Source organism: Pinus tabuliformis, chromosome J (genome assembly GCF_031772625.1).
Source record: "Pinus tabuliformis cultivar Carrire ecotype Pingquan chromosome J, CPIR1, whole genome shotgun sequence".
Lineage (NCBI taxonomy): Eukaryota > Viridiplantae > Streptophyta > Pinopsida > Pinales > Pinaceae > Pinus > Pinus tabuliformis.
In genome coordinates, this window is record NC_142295.1 from 766,253,266 (window position 1) to 766,279,048 (window position 25,783).

The following is a 25,783-nucleotide window of genomic DNA, read 5'->3' on the forward strand; positions in this document are numbered from 1 at the left end:
TTTAATTAAAATTAAGAAATATTAAAATTTATGTATTTTCTATGGTAGGTGTGTTGGTCTGAAATCTTAGTTATTGTCTTGCTTTTTGTAATGGATTTTCGACTTAAGAAAGCTTCTTCTACTACCACTTCTTACCTTTTGTAGTGGTTAACACTCTTTTAGCATCTTACATGTGTACAAAGTCAAGCTTGGCCAATTTGTGAAGAAAATAGATGATATTCCAAAGATCTCAGTTAATGTGATTCAATCCTAAGCTATGACCCTTAAGATTGGCAGAACAAGATTTAATAGGGCAGTTCACAAGAATCCCCCCCCCTACCTGTTGAAATTCCACGATCTTGGGTCTAGGTTAGAAACTTAAAATCTATGATGCTACCAAACCAAGAATCTCAACAAGAACTACTTTGCACAACGGAAAATATAAAGCAGTCAATCACATATGCACAAGTATACACAATTTCTAAAAAATATTGTATAGTAATGTACAACCCAATCTTCATTATATTAAACCAATCTGAATAATTCAACAGTCTATGGAATACAAGATACATTGAGCATCTTTGCTACACATACTCTATATCGTATCTTGTCCTATCGGTCCTTCGCTTCTGTACTGCTCTCTAGTTGCCCCTTAGTCCTTCAAAGGACAACACATAGAGACTCCAAGAGAGCTCCCACCTAACACTATTGCGAGTCACTTCTGCTACGTGTACACAAGCTGATCCAATCTTCTCTTCTACGTTATCCAATCCCTGAGCTCCAATCTGCCAATCTAGCAGTCACTTTTATCCATCAAAGTGATGCAAATTAGGCACTAAACTTCACCCAATCTTCAACAATCTTCGTCACTTCAAGATTGCTTGTCTAGGGCTACTTTGGGTAGCCAACACGCTGCCCTCCACCAAACCAATGACACCCAATCCAATCACTACAAGATCTACTCCTATGAAGTTTCCCGATCACCAAATCAAGCCTTTAACTTGGCTCTTATAGGCTACAATAGAAACCGATCTAAAACTGATCCAAATCATGGATCCAACACCTACAAGAATGTTTCACCAAACATACCTTAGCTCATTGTTTTGAGGTCTGCCTTGATTGTTGCAAACTAGGCCTGGTTAGGGCACACCACAATCCCTTTTCCAGCCTTATTCTTCGCCTATATTTTCTCCAAGATGATGCGACTGCCCTTCCTTGAGGGGATTAGACCCTTAGCTGTAATGATGGGTTGTTCTAACCCTCACAAAACCCTCAATCTCCCTCCAATTTGATGTGCCATGCTACAACAAGGTTGTTTTAGCCCTCTAGCACAGCTCCTCAGCCCTCCAACCAGCAACTCGATCACCTACAATGGGCCTCTAAACAACCCTTTCCACCCTCATTGTTATGCCTTCTTGCTGCGGCTAAGAAAATAGGTATCTCTTTCCACCAACAAGCTTCTTTCTTGTTATTTATTGCACAAATGGATGAGGAAAAATGTCCTCCATTCACCTTCCTTTTATACACAAAATAAGGGCTTCTTCCAACGTCCTCCATGGGCTTGTCTAACTGTTAAGAGACTTACTAAACTTAAGCTAGCCTTAACACATTTGGTGCAAACCCACTCCACAAATTCAAAAATTCATAACTCCATTTCTACAACTCTGAATCAAATGATCTTCGTTGCTTCAGATTCGTCCGATGAAAGCTATCATCCTCATCCATCACATGTCAAAATTTGCTCATGGTTTTGGCCCAAATCACGATGGGTGCAAAATCCCAACCTTGGGTTCCAAGCCCACAAGTGAGTCTTGTGGCGGTTTGCCCTCCAAACCCTAAACCTTAGGGCTTAGAGTACCTCCCAAGCTACTCAAAAATCAACACTCCCTCTTAGCGAGGGAGGTACTACCAATACTAGGAAGTAACTCATCATCATCATCACTACTCACAACACTCACCCAACTCTTGGCACTCACCATTGCAACAATCCTTGAAGCATGAACTATGCCTCTATCAGAAGTGTCATTGTCACTCGAAGCATCTCTCTTCTTCTTCTTCTCCTGTATCACTTTCCAATCCCTCCATGATTCCTTCTTTCCATATGTTGAAGCACCCTTTCTCCCCACTGACCACATGCTTTTCTTGGGCTACAAACTATCCCTCTAAATATGCAATCTCCCACTAGAAATCGACTCCCTATGAGCCTCTGGAACCTGGACCTTCTTTTCAAGAACCTGGACTTGTACTTTTGAAGCATGCACCTGCACCTGCTTCTCTAGAACTGTCACCTACTCCACCTACTTCTTCCCATGATCCATAGGCTTGCCCGTCAACATGTATAGACCATGCACTCTAACTCCAAGCACAATCCCATCAGAGCTAGAGCCTCTAGGCCTGAGTCTTGCCTTTCCATCCTGGAACAAGACATAAAACCCCTTCTTCTTGATCATCGAGATAGAAATTACGCTATATATGAGTCTTGGTATAAATAGTACATCCTGGACCCGCATCACATGTCCTATCTCCATCTTGAATGGAAAAACTCCCAATCCTCGAATCTCCTTCTAACTCTTGTCGAACATGTAACACCCTCCTCCCACATCTACCCAAGCAACCGGCCTGCCAGGGTAAACATGATACAAGAGGCCACTATGATATGATTCGACCTCCTAAGTCACGTTAAGGAAGTGGAATTGATGGAAACACACCATACAAAGATTCAACATCAGCATCAGGATCCTCAAGAACCAATCCAACACTTAAGACAACTTTCCCTTAGGCCCCACTGAACTTTTCAACAACTTAAGCCTCAGTCGCTCTCATGCTATAGGCATGACAGTGTCGAGAAACACAGAGTCTCTCTCACAGACTTGCCTGCTAGCATCCAGAGACTCATTTAGTCAGTGCTATGCTAGCATCCCCGAGATTTGAGCCACCTTTTTAGGCCAAGAGCCCAAGTCACTGCCCAGAATTGAACCATCTCTTTAGAACATGAAAATGACAGTACTAAAGAAAATACTTGTTTAAGACCTTAATTGGACCCCTACTAGCCATGACAGACATTTCGTCAAACATATCAAGAATACGTAATCTACAAGTGTAAATAACAGTTCTGAGCATAGGGGTCTCATACTTAGCTGAGAATCGCTAAGAACCATTGATGCCTCAACACATCAACTGCCATTCCATCCATTAGGTCATAGATACATTTATCATTCAATTCCAAGTAAACACATGATGAAATCCATACATGGATGCTGCCACAAAACACGCACATAACTAGCATAATAGAAACATAAATAGTCATGAAATCACAACCATATAGACCACATATAATCCATCAAAATGCTCATAGAAATACAAAGAGAAATAACCTTTCATTAATAAAGCAAAATCCAAGCTCGAGATGGGACTTCCATGTTCCACCCGATCGTAGAATGGCTGAACCAAATCTTTGTTCAACCATTCACCCCCGTGTCATATTCCAAGCATGAATGTGGGATCTCATAGAACACATCAATCAAAACTCATCCAGGGCTTCAAGAAGTCATCCACCTCAACCCATCAAACTGTGATTCCACCTCACAGTCAGACATCACAAAGCCATCATCAGATTGGTCTCCATCCAAGGCTTCCAGGGCTTCCAGAGCGTTTGTTCCAACGAAGGCTTCCAGGACTAGTAATTCAACCCACCAAGGGCTTCCAGAGCAGTTGTCCAACCAAGGCTTCCAGGACTAGTAACTCAATCCAAGTTGTTACAGGGCGTCCAGAGTTTTTTTCCAACCAGGGCTTCCAATAACTAATAACTCAACCCAAGCCAAGGAAACATGAGAACCAACAAAAAACAAATAATGAAAGTAAACCCACAATCACCATGGCTATTCAGGAAATGGCAAGGCTAGGCAATCCAATGTCAATCCAGGCAATCCTCCATGCCAATGATAGATCATAATCAAGAATCCACATGCATATGCCATGCATGCCAAAGCTAGTGAAGGAATCATACTTGCAACTCGGTACTTACAAGAAAATATGTTGTAGCTGCTGATTCCAATGCCCCTTTCGCGCTTTCCTGTTCTTCCTTTGCCTTCTTGCTCCAAGAATCCAAGTATGCCACACCCACTAAGAGTCCTCCAAGAAAACTCTAAGTCTCCAAGAGTATGAGAGAGAGAGAATAATGAGAGAGCTCCAAAACTGAACTGACGAAAAGGTTACCAACTGATCCTCAGAAGTCTTTTTATGAATGAGGCCTCTATTTTATTCATTTTCCATTATTTTCCTTCATTTTCCTCCTCACATGCAACCTGTGACCTTTCACCTCCTTTTCTCCTAATTTCCATTATTTTCATAAATAAATGTGCCAAAAATTCCATTTTGCCTTTCCAAAGCCTTAGCCATTACCTTTGCTAATTTCCTTATCCATAAACAATCACAAGTGATCCCCATCACTAGGATTTTTCCCAACATTCATCTTGGAATAAGTGTCCCATCATCCATGGTCATTATTTTGCCTTTATTTATTTTTATTACATGGAATTTTCACAAGGACTATTACAAAACCCTCCCCTTTGGGGGAACACTGTCCTCAGTGTTCAACGACTCCTATAACCACAAAACTATTGTAAGCAAAATATACTGTCGATGGAGCTTTATAACTTAGCTCATTGCAGTATTTACAATGATCATCCTTCTAAGAAGAAAACCAACATGAAAACATAACATCATAATAACATGACACCCATATCGCTTATTGGATCTTTATAATATAGCCCATGGCAGTATTTACATCCATACACATATGTACATATAACAACATCACCAAACATATATCAAAACATATACCAAAAAACCATGCAAAAACTGATTTGCCTCAACTCGCAAACAAGGAAGGATACATAGTGCACATCTGATCCACCATATCCATGTAGCTTCATCGGGCCCAAAGTGATTCCATTGCACTTTAAGTTTCTCGATTGCTCGGTTTTGAAGCATGAGCACCTTTTTCTGCAATATACACTGAGGCTCCGACTAAAATTCTCCATCTGGTTCCACTTGTAATACAAACCAGTCAATCGCATGTTCAACATCTTTAACATATTTCTTAAGTAATGACACATGGAAAACATCATGGACTTTCACTGTCAGAGGTAGTGCAAGTCGATAGGCTACTAGCCCAATCCTCTCAATAATGCTAAAGGGTCCACAAAACCGTGGTGCCAGCTTGGCACATGATCCAATCCACAAGGAGATCTTCTTTAGTTTGATGTGCAAATACACTTGTTCCCCAACTTGGAACTCCTTGAACAACTTGTTCCAATCTGCATAGATTTTCTACCTACCCTGTGCTACCTTTAGATTTTTCTTTATAACCTTCATTTTCTATTCCATGTTTGCCAACATGTATGGTCCAATCAACACCCTGTAAGCCGGATCACTCCAAATGATAGGAGTATTACAACTCCGTTCATACAATGCCTCAAAAGGACTCGTCCTCAAAGATTCCTGGTAACAATTGTTGTACGCGAACTCTACCAGTGGAAGGTAGTCTTCCCACTTTCGTTGTTGATGCATCACATACATCCTCAACATGTCCTCCAATATCCTATTGACCCTCTATGTCTGTCCATTTCTCTGTGGATGATAAGTTGTGCTGAAGGCCAACTTTGTGCCCAAACCTATAAATAATTCCTTCCAAACTTGGAAGTGAACTTCGCATCCCTATCTGACATAATCTTCTTTGGAACACCATGCAATCTGACCACATCTCGGATGAATACCTGTGCTACGTCGCTAGTTGAGAATGTAGACTTCACGGGAATGAAATGTGAAACCTTTGTCAACCTGTCCACAATAACCATGATGGTATCATGTTGTCTCACTGTCCTTGACAACCCTGTGATGAATTCCATGGAAATGACATCCCATTTCCACTCTGGAATTGCGATCGACTGTAGTAGGCCACCTGGATGTTTACACTCTGCCTTCACACGCTAACAATCAAAACACCTAGCCACAAAATCTACTACACCCCTCTTCAAATTCGTCCAATAGTAAAATCTCTTCACTGCTGTCAATGTCTTCTGATAACCGAGGTGACTTGAATACAGTTTCGCATGAAACTCTCTCAAGATTACCTTCTTGAGATAACTATTATCCGACACATATATCCTGTCTCAAAACCTGACCAATCCATCTGCTGTAAGAAAATAATCCATATATTGTGCACCTGCAACTATACTTGTACCTATACTTGTGCTCTGCTACAACCTGTGCACAATATCCATATATCTGACATCTTGCTGACCTGCACGCAAGATCTTATCCTATAGATTTGTCCCATAGGAGCTCATACCTGCTAAGTGATTTACATGTACCTGCCTATAAGAGAATCTACCACTCTGTTTTCTTTACCCTTGATATATCGGATCTCGAAATCAAACTCGCTGATCGTAGCCAACCACTGAGCCTGCCTACCATTCAGATTTGGTTGATCAAATAGATATCGCAAACCACTGTGATCACTCATCAATGTAAACCTCCTGCCCAAAATATAATGTCTCCACATCTTCATTGCATGTATAATTGTTGTCTACTCGAGCTCATGCATGGGATAATTTTGCTTGTGCTCATTTAGTTTCTACGACTCATAACATAACACCTATCCATCCTGCATAAGGACTCCACCAAGTCCCTTCTTGCAAGCATATGTGCATACTACAAAAAAAAAAATCTGGATCTGCGATCTTTAACACTGGTGCATGTGTCAACAACTTCTTGAGTTGCTCAAAACTATCCGCACACTCCTTTGTCCATTCAAACTTCTTACCTTTCCTTTGCAATGATGTAATAGGATAATCAATTTGTGAGAAGTTCCTAATGAAGTTCATGTAGTAGCCACCAAACCCATGAAGGATGTCACCTCATCCACATTCTTAGGAGCTACCCACTCCATGATGGCTCTTATCTTTTCTAGATATACTACAATTCCCTCCTTGGAGGCAACATGCCCCAAGTAATGTACCTCACTCTCAAATAAACAACACTTGTTGAGCTTAGCATACAACTGATGCTCTCTCAAAAATCTCAACACTACTGCTAAATGTTCGGCATGCTCTTCCTCATTTTTAGAATATACCAGTATATCATCAATGAACACAATAACAAACTTATTTGAATACAAACATAACACACTATTCATCAATCACATAAATGTAGCTGGAGCATTAGTTAAGCCAAATGGAACTACAACAAACTGATAATGCCCATACTTGGTCCGGAAAGCGGTCTTATAAATATCTTCCTCTTTGATGCATACCTGATGGTATTTATGGGCCTCCAAATTAGACAAAAAATATGGCCCATCTAACCTTTCTTAGGCTCATGAAGGGTATATTAAACCTCTCATTCTACACTTAATAATGTTTTTTAGCTTTAATATGTTCATTAGGAAGGTTTAGAGATGATTTCATATTTGTGCTTAATATTATTTATTTTTGTAGAATATTATGAGAATAGTGGGCAGATTATGAAGAATTGGAGGAGGAGATAATTTAGGGACTTTCCCCTACTACGGGAGGATCAATATTGGATAATAAATCAACAAGATATTCTGAAATTATTGGACAAATTCTGGAGCTCCAATGATTGAGAAAATATAGGAATGTGTTCCCTGCCATTTAATGCAGATTCCTAGTGTTGGGAACTAGATCCACTATTTGAGTGATTTTGGAGGGGAAATCTTCCTCATTTCAAGGAGAATTCTTCCTCATAATCTTGTATCAGTACTAATTCAAATTTTCCTCTAGGGGTTGGTTTTTCTTAGTCTTCTTGTGGAGAACACTTGTATTTTTGCAGCTCCACTTTCATTTCTTGCAGAGATGTGATTGTATTGATGGAAATAATGAAGATTGGTGTCATGTTTAGCTTTTAAATCTTAGTCTCCTTCATAGGACTCTAAGTTTCGTTGGGCTTGGCCATCCCAGGAGCCTCAGAGCCCTTTTGTATAATTTACTTTTCTTCATTTCGCTTCTTATTCACATGCATCTCTTGTTCTTGTTTTTTTCTATTTCTACATTTAGTATTGATGATTTCTTGTTGTATGATTGGGTTAAATGGTTGAAGTAAGCTCTTTTTCAGTATCACAAGCATTATTTCATCCTTGGAACAACTTTGGAAGGTCACAATAATCATTGAGCTACTTGGATTAGTTTGCTTATTCCCAAATCTAAATTTCTGGAAGTCCCTTGTGGCAAATAGTAGTAATTTTCTGTTATTTTTTAGAACATGCTAATGAGATTCAATTGAGTTTATTCCATTTGCATTAGATAATAAAAAAATTCAATTTAATAAAAAGAATTACCTCATTTCCTTTTCACTTCACTAGGTTAGGCATTTGATAGATTAACTAGCTCACTAATTCTCGAATTTCTAGATTTTAGACTAATAATTTTTTGTTATTTTTTAGCATGTGTTAACAGAGGTATTTTTGAGTGATTCCACTTGGAATGGAGACCTAAGACATCCTATTCAATAAAAAAATTGTTCCATCCAATTTGGATTTGATTTTCTTGGTCATTCGGTGAATTATATCTTCCTATAGCAAATCCCATAACTTCATGTAGTAACCTGTAACTTCCTGTATCACCCTTCTAGCACATATATACTTGCCCAAATTTGCTTAAAAAGATTGGTTTTTGTCCTTTAGGGTTGAATAATAATCTCTAGGCTCTAAATCCATGATTGAGGAAGAATAAACACTAATTAGGACATGCCTTTTAAAAAGTAGATTACGCCTATTTATTTGAATTCATGCTCTTAGGATTTCAATTACAAATTGTTGTTCTTTCCTAGGATTAATTTCTTTTCAAAGTAACATTTCCATTTATGCAATTAGTTTAAGATTTGATTTCATTACTCTCACTCCATTACATCATGACAACGAAAGAATGACACATTGTATGCTTCACATACAGTGTCAATACCTCTTAATTTTTTACGAACCCTAAGCTGATAAATAAAGTAGGTAGCCTTGGGAGTTGCAACATTCTTGTTGCAATACTGAGGCTCATCAGGTATCCCAATCTCAAGTTGATATTAGAGGAAACTGCTTCTCCCTTCAACTGGTTGAGCAAGTCATCAATCCTCGGTAATAGATACTTATTCTTGATGGTCACTTTGTTCAACTGTCTATAGTCAATGCATAATCTGAGAGTACAATATTACTTCTTCACAAACAATACCGATGCACCCCATGGTGATACACTTGGCCTAATGCACTCCTTGTCCAACCTTTCCTACAACTGCAAATTTAACTCAACCAACTCAGGTGTGCTCATCTTGTAAGGTGCTTTTGATGCTGGAGCTACCCTTGGCACTAACTCAATAGAAAAGTCTACCTCCCTGTGAGGTGGAAACATTGTAATGTCCTAAGGAAATACACCTTTGAACTATTGTACAACTGGGTACCTTATCAACACATCTATATCCTCAACTTCCTTACCCTTATCACTAGAAATGTGCACTGCAAATAACTTACACCCTTTTCTGCGATTGCACTTTTCTTGCATAATTTTCACCATCCTAACTGATGTATATTTATTCTTACCCTGTAAGACTCTTGGTTCTTCATTGTCATCAACACACTCAATGGATTTGTCATAACAGTCTACCCTAGCCTCCTCACTCAAGTCTCCCTAGCCTCCTCCACATGTGAATCTTTTATATGTCACTGTGGACAATGTATGTTTGACAAGCCATGTTGTTTGTTTTGAATTTTCATTTATAATTTGATAAAAAAATATTTTAAATGTTAGATTATTTAATAATAATAATAATAATAAGTAAATAAATAAATAATAGTAATAATAATATTAATAATTTGACCCTGGTCCCAAGGTCAAAATTAGCCGTTGGAGACTCTGCTCAGACTATTTAACATGCTAAGCTGGATTTGTTTCTTCAACTTGTCCTGACGATAAACCACACTAATTGGTTCCAAAAGCGTCGAAAAAATGATATTCTATGTGATTTACGTTGAAGAATCTCTCATAAAGTGAAAAAAAATTATTATTAAAGATTTATTATATTATTAAAAATTATGTATAAGAATAAAATTTATAATTATCTTGAAAAAATAATGTGCACACTACCAATAAAAAAAACTCATATCTATCTAATTAATAATTTAAATTATATAAAAATTAACGAGTTATAATCCAAATTCTGAAAACTCCCTTTTAATTGCAAAATATGCATATGCCCGTCTATAAACATAATATGCACATTTATATGCATTTCTATAAACAAAATATGGACATTTATCTAAATCATAAAGACAAGTCACAAATAACTCTATAATTAATGTTTTAAACTAATTTATTTATGTATAGGAAAATATATAGTTATAATCCATTTCTATATGGTCTGTGCGTCAAATTAATTCATTAAATTCTATAAAATTAAAGTGAGTTATAAACCATTTCTATCTGATCCGTGCATCAAAGTCTAGCTTGCTGCAAAACTTCAAAACTTTGCATACTCTTTTATACAATACCAGAAAATTTCAATCTATTTACTGTATGAGCTTCAGCGGGGCATAATCAGCCATGGTGGTTGTAGCTCTGCTGTTTTTGAGAGGGCAGGAGGTTACACCAGCGTCCACCAGAGCGCAAGACAGTGGGGATCTAATCAACTTTCCTGCACATGGCTTAAATGATAGGACTGCTGTGGGAGAACCCCAATTTAAGTATTCCTCTGCAACTTCAGCATTGCCTGCAGCATGAATAGGATTCCAAACATGCGTGGCGCTAATTCCTTTGAACCCCATACCCATCAACTCTGATCATTATGTTGTTCTTCTAGCCACCATGTACATGATCATGCTCACAGTTGCAAACCGTTGTTCTCTTGTAGGAACCCAACCACTTGAATTTCCTCTATGGGGAAAGGTGCATCCCCTTCCTCTTTAAGGAATCCTTCACACCTTCGCACATTATTTTTATAATGGACTGCAATGTAATGTATCACCCCTGCCTACATAAATCTTGGGAAGCAACCCAAGGAGGGCGTTGTATTCCCCACCTGGTCTGGATATCTCAAACTGCGTTCTGAAATCCAAATCCACAAACAAACAAACACTTCTGCTTGATTTTGAGCTCTTCAATATCACATCCAAGTAGTCATAGTTACCTGCACAAGAAATGGGACCATATTTTAATGAAGAAGAATTCAAGAAAGCATATATTCAATACTCATCTTTTCAGTTGAAGATGTCGAAGGGGATAATTCAAAAGCCAGATATTGAAGGAGGCTGTAAATTTTCGAATTTGAAGTATAATATACCTTGAGTATCTCAAATTCTTGTTGTGATTGAGCAATGGTTTTTCCATCCTCCGTGACGTTGGCAGATTCCGTGGTTTTAGTGAGGGGAGATAGGTCCTCTGCTTCTGCGCTTACGCCTCATTCCTCCATAAATTGGGCGACCATATCCCCGAGGCACGCTGAGTTGGTTTCGTCTTCGAGTTCTGTCGTCGCCCACCCATTCTCTATCTCTCCTGGAATCTGGAAAATACTGCGGCGCAGAAAGCTATTATGTTGATGCAGTATAAAGAAAAAGAATTAAGACATTGCGAATTATAAGCAATTTGTAGATATTGATTTGGGCAAAGAAATACGATGGTAAGAACTGATAAAGGCCTCTGCAAATGAAGGGCGGGGATTCGACCGCAGCTCGGGAGGCTGTCATTCCTGGAACGTATGGGATGTCTGATGAATGTGGTGGAGAAACAACCGGGGTTTTTTTAAGGGCGAACTCACTGTTTAGTTTCTTTTTTTAGTAGGAAAAAAGCTGGATAGCATTAAAAATCAGATAAACTTATAAATACATGAGTATAGACTGAGATGAGAGAATAACTTCGCTGTACAGCCAGAATGGGAATAATGTCGAGCAAAATTGCCTGAAAGTCTAAAATTTCCAAGAGTAATGTAGCAAGAGAGATTCTATGTGCAAATAAACCAGAGGGAAAACTGTGATTTTACCAGATTGATTGTCTTGATAGGAAAAAAAAACCAAATGAGGTCCACATTTGCCAGCTGGGCGAAAGTATGCTTTATGTACAAGAAAAAACAATTGCTTTGAAACATACCTGGGAGATGATATGAAACAGAAGATGGGAGATGATATGAAACAGAAGATTTATGAGCCAGGTAGAGAAAAGTCATGAATCGAATATGTTTCAGCGTCCATTTTTACGCCGTAAGGCGTTTCTCTATCAAAATAACTCTCCTACTACCCACCTGTCCTCATTGTGCACCCTTCAATCTTTTAGACGATCGAATTATAATCATCCATAGATTTGAGATAGGCGGACATGTGCCAGTTCTGATTGGCTAGAAATTTGTGGACGCTAGCAGTTGAGGAGGTTCGTTTGGAGGTCCTGAATAATTACAGGTCTTGCATTTTTAAACTCGCGTTTGTGGGTTTTCATAGAAAGCTGCATACTAAAGATGAATTCAAAACGCTAGAAAAATAAAATGAATTGAAGATGCTGGAGAAATGGGGCGTTGAGTCCTATCCATTTACGCTTACAAAAGAAAGAAGAAACAACTCCGACGTGAAGATATAGAAAAATTTATCAACCAAAAGCAATCTCTTCTGACAACACGATTTTCTCATAACGCCTGACAGGGATTTTCTCATAACAGTTGATAGGAAAGAGGTAATTTTCTTTCCTGAATCTGTATCAATGCAGCTCTGTGGGTTTACTTTGGTTCTTTAGAAGTTATTGAGACTCAAGGGATATGGGCAGGAAGACCGTATTGATGAACACAGTAATGCAGAGTGTTTTTGCCCAAGGACTAGATAACTTCCAGGTCACTGTTAGCTGCGACGTACACAAAGCTTATTTCCTTGCCATCCCTCTTGAGTTCACCATATGTCTCAAAGATCACACATATGGCGTGATGTAGAGGAACAATCAACCAGTGAGGGCCCATGAGAAGGCATGTTAGTTTCCCATCCAAAGCATTGGATTCTACACAAGTTTCCATTGCAGTTAGCAGTCGTAAGTCCCTGTTCAATCATTTACATATATTTCTGTAAATTTAGTGCAGACCTATCTAGACTTGAGTCTGGTATATACCATGAAATATTTCACTACATCGCCAAATTTTGAAGACATGGATTATTTTCGTATTCGAGCCATACTCTGTTTCTTCCATGTCTTTTTTGCTACAATGATATGTACCAGAGTGTCTTATATTGGAATTTATAACAGTTATTAAAAGTCATTAATTTGTTTGGACTCAAGATTTCCAGATCCATTTCCTTGAGTCTGGCAAGTTAGTGTGTAGCATATCAAATCTGGGTTTGCATGGGTTTGTCTACATATTCAATTAACTAACCCAACATCTAGATTCAAGGAAAAAGGAGAAATCATATTGTCTCATACACACTAACCAAGAGTTCGTGGATCAAACCGATCCCATATGGTGTGTAGTCTGCCCCTTGGTTGCAAAAATTAGCAGAATAAATGCAGACTTGGGAATTCACAAGATTCTAAAGACCCAAAATAAATCGACAGAGCTGCATACATACACATTCAAGAAAGAAAAGTACCTCTTTTCCATGAGCTAATTTTACAATTCCCTACACTTATTCATTCACTATACTACTCCATTCGCATCAGCTTGTTAAGAACATCTTGATTTTTCTAATTAGCCAAGGTTTTTGTCTCAATGTATTTTGACCTAGGTCACCTAACATGGGACGCTGGGATTCGATTGTCTCTCATCTTCTTCTGTGAGTATTTTCTCAAAAAAAATTCCATCGGTGAAAATAATGTATTTTCTCATTCTAGAGTCCTCAGAATCGATACTTTCAAGTATCAGCGTGTACAAAATATGAATTCATATCACTGCTAAAAAACCACAAAGGACCATATATATATGGTTTCAGGAAATAGATATTCTGCTAAAAACAGATTTACCTGTCTGTGTCAAGTGACCATTGTTTGATTCTTTTGGAAAACCAAATCCAACTTCAACCCATTTTGCTTGTTTTGGTAGTGTGCATCTCGTAGCATGTTATGGTCATGAAAAATATTTGTGAAAGAGATAAACTTGAATGCAACCTTCTTTATTTGCCTCGCCAAATCGTCCAATTAACAATGAATATGTATCTCATCATTCATCCATTTTATGACCAAAGAAGAATCCCTGAATATTTGTAGCCTCATGATATCCATTGTAGCTTTAATAATATGTGAAGAGCCTTCAATTCTGCAAAATTGTTTGTTCCAGTGCCCAGGCAAGCCTTGTACTTGATGAAGTGATCCTTGGAGATACTACTCGGAATTCCATCTTCACTTCTGATATCATGTGGGTCTTGGCTTTTGGACTATCAATGATGTTTGACTTTCGTAGACACTTTGCATCCTAGATAAAGTCCACAGAGCTGATTGTATATCTGGAAAGTAGGAATTTGGTTTCTTTAAAAAAATTGAGCATTTCTTGACAATGATATACCCTATAAGGTTAAACATGGAATTGCTCTATATTCTCTTAGATCCTTCTCTGGAAACCAGTCTTGAAGACATTCTTCCATTGTGAATCCCCTCCAGATATTTATTGTAGTCAATTTCTTGATATGTTTCCACAAATGTGGACCATATGAGTAGTAGATGAATAAATGAGGAATAGATTTTGTTTCCCTTGTACACGACATACAATTACTGAGGCCTTGTCTCCCTCTTTTCTCTGAACTGTTCCAAGTTAGGACCTTTTTCCTAAGTGCTAGCTAGAGAAAAAATATTGTTTTCTATGGGTCCTTTATTTTCCAGATTTATAGACCACGACCACATATCATCTAGACCAGTTGGATCAATTAAAGCTTCATATCCCATTTTTGATGTATACATTATTGTAGCCTTATTATTTGCACACATCAGAGAGTCCTCTTCATCTCAAATTCTAACATGAATTTTTTTCATCTCCTTCAGACACATTCACCAATTTTCCTTCCATTTTCCTTGTTACCAACTTACTAGGTTAGAAAATATCCATTCGCAGCAAAACCTAGCACCCAAGCTTTCCACTGACTTCAAACATTCTTGATAGATTTCCATGGGGACCTTATACAATCCAATATTGATGCATGAGTAATGTATTGTATTTCTGGAGAATTATAGCTCTCCATAGACTTTTGAAAATGCTAATCCAAGTAAGTCCTGCAACCCAACAATATTATCACTCCAAACAATTCACATGGGCCTGTTCATTTGTGTAAAAGATTTTTAGAGGGTAATAATATTCAAGGATCCGTTGCTTAGAGTTAAATAAATGTTCAAAAATGAAATCGTTTCCCGATTTCTTTGGGAACTTAAGTAACCTCCAACATATTGACTTGTACAAGTGCTCCAATTTGCAGATGCTTCCAGATTCCTTCTCCAATTTAATACAACTTAAATATCTCTCTTTGAAATCATGCAAAAGGTTGACCATCTCGAATGAAACTCTGGGAAATATCAACAAACTTGAATTCTTAGATCTCTTAGGTTGTAAGGAAATTGAAGTGTTGCCTCCCCAAGTCGCATATCAATTGTCCCTCGAAGAAATGCATTTGTTAGGTACAGACATAAAAGAATTGGCAAGTGCCATTGGAAATCTATGCAATCTGGGTGTTCTGAAATTAGGAACCCCTTCGCTGGAAATACTGCCACCTTCCATTGGCTACCTAAGGAGTTTAGAGAATTTTTGTCTACAGAATTGCCAGAAATTGATATGTTTGCCCGATTCCAGTAGACTGTTGACTCAATTGAGAGAGTTGAAAATAATGGAGTCAAATGTACAGCACTTACCACCATGTATCATGGAAATGAACAATCTTGAACAATTAGAAGTAACGAAATGTCCATTAAAGGAACTTCCATTCAAGAAAGTTGAAGGGGAAATTGAAACATTAACAGGTTTGAGAGGGCAAAGAGTGTTGCATAAAATAGACACTTCCATTGAAAAATGTATGTTTTCCCTCAGACAACGAACTATTCCAAACAAGGATATCGAAGGTTTCCTTTCATGAATGTTTTTGCCCCAACCTTCAACGTCTCAACCTAAACTTTTGTCATGATTTGCTAGACGTTGGAGCATTGCCAACAACACTAATAAAGTTATAGTTGATCAATTGCACTGCATTGAGGAAAATAGGAGGGCTTTGTGCTCTTTCAGAACTTAAAGATTTGAATATCAGCAGGTGTTATCAAGTAGAGGAGCTGCTAGGTCTTAGAGCAATAACACCGGAGGAAGTTGAGGAAGTGGTGAATGGAATGATGAAGAACAAGGCACCCGGACCGGATGGCTTCATGGAAAAATTCTATTAGGTGGCTTGGAAGTTCATAGGGCCTAATATACTGAATGTGGTGGAAGAATCGCGCCAGAACCAAAAGATATGTCCAAGCTTAAATGCGACTTTCATTGCTCTCATTCTGAAATCCTTCAAATCTGATGACCCTCAAGGCTTTAGACCTATCTCCCTCTGCAATGTCATTTATAAAATTATATCCACAATGATTGTTAAATGGCTAAAGCCTCTGCTTCCTCTCCTCATTTCCCCCAAACAAACGAGTTTTGTTGAAGGCCGACAAATCCTGGATGGATTCATGGCTTCCCAGGAAATTGTGCATTCCCTTAAATCCCAAAAACTCCCTGGCATGTTGATCAAGCTAGACCTGTCAAAGGCCTATGATCGCCTCAGCTGGGAGTACCTCATCCATGTCCTCAGGGCCTTTGGGTTCGATCATATATGGATTAAATGGATCCAGGCCTTGGTTTCATCCCCTGTGTTCTCTATTCTGCTCAATGGCTCCCCTTCTCAAACTTTTAACCCAGCGCGTGGCCTCCGCCAAGGCGACCCCCTCTCCCCTTGATTATTGATGCTGAAGGGTTTGGTCGATACCTTAAGACTAAAGCCAGAAATGCCCATATCAAAGGCATGAGGTTATGGGGCACTGATCTCCCCATTACTCACCAACATTTTGTAGACGACATCATGCTATTTTGTCATGTGTCACTTCGGGAAGCTCGTTGCATCAAAGAAGTACTGCTAGTATTCATGGAAGCGTCTGGGATAATGATCAACAATGAAATTTTTTTTTCAATACCCTTGGAAACATACAATCCTGCCTAGCTTGGGTCCTGGGGTTTGGTATTGGATCTCTACCTTCCAAGAATATGGGAATGCCCTTGACGGTAAACTCCCTTAAGACTTCCTGCTGGCAACCCCTACTACAAAAAATCACGGGCAAACTCAGCAGTTGGGCTTTTTGATGGTTAAATCTAGCGGGCCTAACAGTCCTCCTCAAAGCAGTTCTCTAAGCTATTCCAATCTATCATCTTTCCGGAATGGCAATGCCAAAAACCTAATGTGAAAAGATGGTGAAAACATTTAAGAAGTTCCTATGGGGAGAAGCTCAGAAAATTAAAAAATGGGCACTGGTATCCTGTTCAAACTTAACAAAACATAAGATGGATGGAGGCCTGGGCTTGAGGGACCCTTATATCCTAAATCAAGTAACGGGGGAAAAATTATGGTGGCACTGAATGAGTGGTGGGCTAGATCTATGAAAACAAAGATGGACAAGAAAATATAATATTCCTGTAAGAACGAAAGACGTCCTAACATACATGGATCCCCCCAAAGGGTTGGCCATATGGAATTTAGCGACCCAAAATAGAGACCTTGTTCAACAACACTTCTTCTGGGAAATCGGGAAGGGAAAAACAACCTTGTTTTGGCAAAGAGTGATGGCAACAAAGAGAAAAACCTCAAAGCAAACAAGACTTGAGAGATCTCCTGCAATACACAACTGGGAAGAATTTTTATACAGTTGAACGATTCTGGAAACCAGACGAAGCGCGGGAAGGCTAGAGGAGATGGAAGGAGAAGACTGATTGGCCACAGGCCCTGGAATCAAATCAATGGAAGCATCTAGAGAAGGATCTAGACTCAAGGAAAATAATTATTCTAAATGGACCAGACATCCTCCAATGGGGATATACTACCAAAGGGACATTCACAATAAAAGAAGCGTATGGAATAAGAGCAAGCCGAGTTGTAGAAGGGAAGAACCTGATTTGGAAAAATATATGGGGTGGAGGCTAATGGCCAAAGGTGGCCTACTTCCTTTGTCATATCTGTAGAGGCCACATTCTTACACGGGATCAGCTCCAAAAAAGGGGATTCTATAGGTCGTCGTTATGTAATATTTGTAATATGAATAGCGAGGACCTTGAACATATCCTCAACACTTGTTCATATGTTGAACAGAAATGGAGACAGATGGAGGACCTCTTTGGAAGAATGGATCAGGATAGGGATAACATTGGAGAAACCATCCTCCTCTAAAGAATAGGCCTTTTCTCCAGCCCAGTCATAAACAGCGCATGGGGCCTCGCACTAGGAGTCACTCTTTGGGCCATCTGGAAAGAAAGGAATCGTCGAATCTTCAAGGATCAACTTCTCCCTCAAGAGGCGGTGTGGGAAGGGATCATACAGAACATTAGGGAAACAATTATGGTAGAGAAGTGGTATCCAGAGGACTGGCAAGTCCCACCCCACGAGGCTAGAATTATGCAGAAATTAAACATAGCTCCGACCATGGTAAACCAGGCCTCCTGGAAGGTAACAGTGAGGGGAGCTACTTCCCTTAATTATTTTACAACCCCCCTAGAAGGATTTGTGAAGTTAAGCTTCGATGGAGCATCGAAAGGAAACCCGGGACCAGCAGGCCTCAAAGGACTTTTTTGGGACTTCAAAAGAAACACCAAGCTCATCTATGTTGATCACTGTGGTTTTTCTAGTAACAATGCAACAGAATTTGCAGTTGTAAGTCAAGGCCTCCAAATTGCAACCAAAATGCGCTACAGGAGTATTGTAGTGGAAGGGGATTTGAGGCTTTTTATCAACATGATAAAAATATTAAACTAAGGAACAAAATGGGAAAATCTTAGCCACAAATGGAGAACAACAAGTCTAATCCAAGAGATAGGAACCCTTATTAGAAACTTCAACTATATAATGACAAATCATGTCAGGAGGGATGGAAATAAAGTGGCAGACTTCCTAGTGAACTGGGGTTGCAGTCATCAAAGTGCACCTCTTCAGTAAGCTTGGTTGAACCAACCAGAAGATGATAAGTTCTAAACCTTGAAGGAGATCCTAGAACAAGACCAGAGAAAGAGTGGCCAAGGCACTCAGACTCCCGATCGCGGTGAGAGGTGGCTGACAGACCCATTAAGAGGGTCATCATGACAAGGACGTCCGAAGGAAGTGCCATTGCCTCCCACATGCTTGAAGTGCAGGGCGCGGTGGTTGTACGCATGGTTAAGACAAGATGGTGGAAGGAAGGTGGCATTAGCATGCACCAGAGTTGGTTGACAATAAAGAGGGTTAGTAGCGAGGAGGGAGATCACGCAGTGGTGACAACATCGAAGGTGGCATAGTGGTTTCGGGAAGGCGAAGAGATACAACGATCACAAGCGCTGTTTAACGGGTATGTTCTCGACCTAAACTCCATTATTCTTCCCTATGCCTAGTTTGTTGAATTTGGATTGCATGTGGGCAAGGGGCCAGGGAGAGAGAGCATTTGGGGTGGTGGGAATAGATGGGAGGTGGAGGATGGCGGGATTCATCACAGCCGCATAATCTATGTAGGGATATTACTCCGCCTTGGTATTGCACTCTCGTGCATGGGGTCTGCTAGGGTATTGCTTTGCTTTGGTATTCTCCTCTCGCGCATGGGGATTATAGGGATGGGGAGGGAAGGCTTTTGGCTGAGCGAACCTTTTCTACTCGTCTGCTTGGAAAACCTAAGGGGAAAGGGTAAGGTAGCGGCAATTGCATTAGCATTAAGTCCAGTTTGGGTCCTGGAACAAGTCGCGAAGGCTAGGGCATTGAGGAAGACGGGGGCCATGAGGGTGGACGCCAAGCCCCTGAGGGGAGTTAGTAGGGGGGAGGATGTTGGGGGTAGGGGTCCTCCGGAATTGGGGAATCGACATGTTGGGAAAGTCGTCCAGGCAGGCCTCGACTGGTGGCTAGAGCGGGGGATGGTTCGTAAGGTATGGGAGGGATACTTGGTGGAGGAAGGGGCTTAGAAGTTAGGAGGCTGAGATGAACAGCGTCAAGAATTGCTAAGATGAAGTCAGGGGATAGGGGACTAGGTAAACCAACAACAACAAGGGGCATAGGGAGAAGGAGCGTGGCTCCTATAGACTAGGCTTCTGGGCTATTGGGCCTGTAGGTGGCCATGCAATTCGAGACCGAAACTACGACCATTGTAGGCACAGGGTAGGGGGCATGCAGGGGTGTCCAGGGCGTCTCGGGTGGGGGTTCCTCGCGCTTGGGGGCTTTGAACAAGATGCATGGGGGGAAGAAATGTTGAATGAGAAGAACCATTGGCTAACGAATATTATGAAAATAATGGCTTGGAATTCTTGGTTTCTTGTTCCCATAACAGGTAACTCCTCTTGGAAGAAGACAACATTGAAGCTTGATCCCGACCAACGACATCAATAGGCTAGAAGGCCCCAGGAGATCACAACAATGGCTCGAGCAATGAAAGGCAAGGGCAGAGGCAAGAGACCACGGGAGAGCGAGGCTGAGGCCGAGCCGAGTAGGGGAAAATGTCATGGGAGGAAACCAGTGGCCAGCCTGATCCAAGAAGCGGAAACCACATATGCAGGTGACACCAGAGAGGAGATTCAACGACTCATCACTGATTGGGAGGATGATATCAATAGACATGTGAGTGCGGGGGCAGTGGACGTGGAAGATTAGAAGGTCCTGGTTCCTAATCCAGGGCACACTCGCGACAGAGAGACGCAATACAAACAAACTCTATACCTGTATTGGTTGTTGAAATGCCTCCTAGGCAAGGCAATGGAACAAATCTGGATGACTACCATTAACGATTTTCCAGATTATAAGCGGAACTTTCAAAAGAATGTAATTCCAATTGCAAAACCACATGGGTCATATCGAGGAACACTTCACATGTCTATTCTTGTTGATTGAGTTGCCGGTTCGAGTGCAAAAAACCCGACCCCGGTTACCTCAACATCTGCCAAATAGGAGGACTGGAAGGATGAAGTCATAGTCTTTTTTTTATTAAATTTATATGCGGATAGATTTTACTTTCCATATTGCAGTTATATATATATATATATATATATATATATATATATATATATATAGACATCATATGGTTGTGGACATGATAATCAAGTTTATATAGCTTGGATAGATAGACTAAGTATTTGTTTGCTACTAGATGGCTTATAATGAGGTTAGGTGGTCAACAGACTTGGTTTCCAGTCGGGCGGGTTGAGACCACCTAACCAAGCTAAGTGGTTGTAACTTTCTTGCATATTTTATAATGAAAAATAAGGATCTACCAAGCTTAATAAAAAAAATTAAGAATGGTTGCAATCCACTAGTATTAATATAAAATGATATACCAATATCTTTGAAGATTGGAAGTGAGTTAAGTTGATTTCTTGCTCTATTTTATTTGAATTCAAAAATATTTATATATTTATATTTAAATTAATTGTTTATTAATTATTATTTAACATGATGATTTGTATTTTTATAGTCAAATAAATTTTATATATTGTAAAAGAAATTTACAAATTAATATAAATAATGTTTGTAGGAATTTATGGTTATTGTGCTCTTTAGCTTTATTTTAAAATTCCATTCACTTTTTGTTCTTTGATAGAAAGAGAATTATTTGTTCTGGTGATAAGGTTTTGGGCATGAATTTTCCAACATGCTAAGTCTATACCAATTTCATCGTTCTGAGGCACTTCCCATGTCAACTATCACAGTATTTTAGATGTTGGATGGTTGGATCTAATAGCATTACATTAGGTATATATCTAATAGCATTACATTAGGTATATATATATATATATATATAAAGTTCCAAGGAAGCACACTTCATCAACTAAGCACTATATGTCTACCTTTAGATATAATAAAAGTAAACAATATTTTGCATGGTTATTCATTCAATGGAATCAATGAGAAAGAATAAAAATAGGAAAAGGTACCTAGTAGGCAAGATATGTTCAAGGGAAGTTTTGGCTAGATATTTCTTAGATTCCTTGACTATCCATGTCAGCCTTAGTCATTGTCAAAATTGTTCCAAGTTTGATGGATAATATTCCTAAAAACTCCCAGGCATAGCAATTTGAAATAAATCTATGAAAATCCAGAAAGATAAGTTTAACAAACCTCCTCCACATGGGTATGTGGAAATATCATGCACCAGGTACAAAAGTGCCATTGGAGTATGTTTTGGATTTTCAACCATTAGTGTTAGCCAAATTCAGCCTTAGGATAGGATGGCTATGAGAAATTATGTGCATTGTGACGCATTCAAGGAAATTGTGTGCATTGTGGCCCATTCACAGGATTCGTCTAAGAAAGAGGGAAAACTAGCAAAAACATTTGTCCATTTTGAACATTAAGAGGGGCTGATCCGTGGGCATATAATCTTCCAGAGAATAATGGGATAAGTAAATTTGGGTCAATTGAACTTGCAAAAAAGTATCATAGAGAACCAAATGAAATGAAGTTTTTAGCATAAAATCGAAGCAAATTTGAAAAGCAAATCTAAAAAAATGCAAATAAAAATTTATTTGTTTTTTAAATAACCAATTCTACTAATCTTTAATTAGATTATGTAAGAAAAAATCTAAACAAATTTGAAAAGCAAATCTAAATAAATGCAAGGAAAAAAAATGGAGTTGTCTATAATGCGACTTTTTGGAGATTCCGGTGACGGAATCCGGCAGAAGAAATTGAGGTTAAATCTTGATTTGTTGCAGTTAAAATGGTTTTTTAACTACATATTTGGATTCAGCACCCTGAAAAACCCCTAGGACGCTTTCATTGTGCAGAAACTAGCTATCAAACTTGCGATTCCAATAATTCCTGCCAGATTTCGACCGGAAAAACCCACCGGAAAGACTTTCAAAAAGTCACGTTATAGACAACTGCAAAAAAAATCTAAGATTTTTTTTTAAATAATCATTTCCACTGATCTCTAATTAAATTATGCAAAAAATTTTGATAGGCATAGTAGATCTCCCACAGCTGAATAATAACATCCTAAAACAGTGAAACCTAAGACTTTCATTTTTATATGAACACGGAACCACTTCATAATCCAATATGAAAAGGAGACGTTTAATAATCCTATGCAATTTTCCATGCACATTTCATACTATACAATTTATTAAATATTAACAAAAGAAATCCTAATATAAATACCATTTCATAATCCAATGTGAAAGGAAGACATTTATTATCCTTGTTTCATAATATACAATTTATTAAATATTAACGAAATAAATCCTAGTATAAATAAACTCAAAACGTGGAAATAAATCCTAATATAAATAAACTCAAACACTGAAACCCTATACATTACTCCATATGGAAAAGAATTACATTAAATCCTTTTTTTTTAACCCTACCATTTATTCTTCTACTGTGGCTGAAGCAGAAGCAGGGTCTAATAAATCAAGGGGACTAGGAGAATGCATACATTTCAGAACCCAAGACACTTTGAGAATGTTGATAGGTATACGTTTCAAAATACACTGGATATGTTTAATGATTCAATACGTGTTTCATAAGTTACCTATCAACGTGTGTTTTATAAATTTTATTTTAAATTTAGTTTACATGTTCATACAATACGCACAATAAATGATATTTCAAATAACTAGATAATAATATATTTTTCTTCCCAGAAATGAGACAAGGCAAAACACTAAGACAACAAAAGTTATATTCTTATAATAAACAACAACAACAAAAAAAAATATGAAGCGAAATCCCTTTCATAATCACGTTTAATAATCCAATGTACTTTGAGGTGTTTGCGGCAAAAGGTTACGTTTGGGGATGGTAGTGGGTCGGCCCCTTCCGGGGAATTGACCTTCATGATGAAGGGACTCACATTGTAATTGATGGGAAAGGAGATGAACAAGGCACGTTGCCAAGTTCTAATACTAGCAGTTGTCCCAAAAGGTACAAAGAGAGGCCGATAGGATTAGTGAAAGGAAGAAAGTTTTATAGATAGTCAAGCATATATAAAGGTATGTAGTGACGAAGGCAATAACCACGTTGACCATCCTGTACCAGTACATTTGATATTAGAAGAACAAAACCAAAACCAAACCATTCATATTAATATAGTAAGTGTAGAACGCGTTCATACTTAAAGCTCAATAGGTTCAATAGATTATTGGCAGCACGGTTTTTTTCTAAATAAAAAGTAAATTACAATGTTGTACATGGTAAATGAAAAGTGGAGAAATTTGTGATTTGCAAATGTTAAAACAAATCACTTACATTACTGGTTGACAGTAGAAGTAAAACATTAACATTATTAAAATTTTGAAACCGATTTTAAATTCATGTATTGTATTTTTCAAAGTATTTTGTTTTACATACTTAAGTCCTCAAATATAGTGGTTTTAGATTCCATTTTGGCAAACCCACCATTCAAAACACTATGTATTTCTCTGGCCCTCAAAGAGAGCTTTTAGCACTTATTAATCTATGCTATGTCTAAGATACAATTCAAACTTTCATTTTCAAGCATTTTAAGAGGCAAAACAGTGCAAATATTTTAAATGTTCTATTTACTTGTCTGAATTTCTACAAATAAAATATATATGATTGTTTTGATAAGATTGGAATTGATGGTTCCTTTGTCTAATTTGTGTAACAATTCTTTTCATGCTGTGCACTGTTTTGATCCTGATGTTCTGGGCTGTAAATAGCATCTTTTTGTATTTGGTCAATGAGGTTTTTAAAAGAATAGAAACAAACGCAGGGCTTTATGACAGAGGGGAGCTGCTTCTGTAGCAGTAAAAAGTGATGAAAAATCAGAAGTGGTTACAGAATATGTTGTGGGTATATCAGGGATGAAGTGGGTCTGGTCTGATTGGGGTTCAAGTCCGCTGAAGTATGTAGTAATTTGGGGTGATGCAATCAGAATGGGCTTGATGGGATTGCAATACAGGAAAGGTCAAATAAACATCAGAAAAAAACAACCCATTAACATTAGAAATAAAAAAAAATAAGCAGGAGCACAACAGCCAAATTCTTATTCATTGAAATTAATTGAGGCAGTGTCTTCCATAAAGCTTATGCCCAGTCTATTCTATGCTTCCTTACATCAAGATTAGATTTCAAGCTTGAACCCCTTTAAATGGGAGCTTAATCCATCTTCATCCTTATCTATAAATGTTTATTATAATTTTTAATTTCTTCCTATTGTCTAGATTTGTCTCCCCATTATTATCTAGAATTATGTCTACAGCTTAATCCCAGTCATGAGTAGATATTTTAATCCATAAAATTTTATTATTATGTAGAACTCTACCTCGAATTATATTATCCATACATAAATATTACTGTCTATAAGTTTTCTAATACTATCTAAACGCCTTTAATGCCTAATTCTCAAATCCCTCCAGGAACGTGTTCTCCTGTGTGCTAATATGGATCAATTTGAAACACTTGACACCATCAGTATTCGGATTACTTGGATTTGCAGTGCTGAGATTAATGGTACACTGATGGTTCTCCTACATGTAGAATCAAATTACATATTTGGAAAGTTTCAACATAATTTTACCTTGACATGCAGGTAGTAGCCTGGCATTTCTTACAAAGGAGTAAAAATATTTGAATTTTGAAGGTTCGGATGAGTAATATTCCAGGTTCATT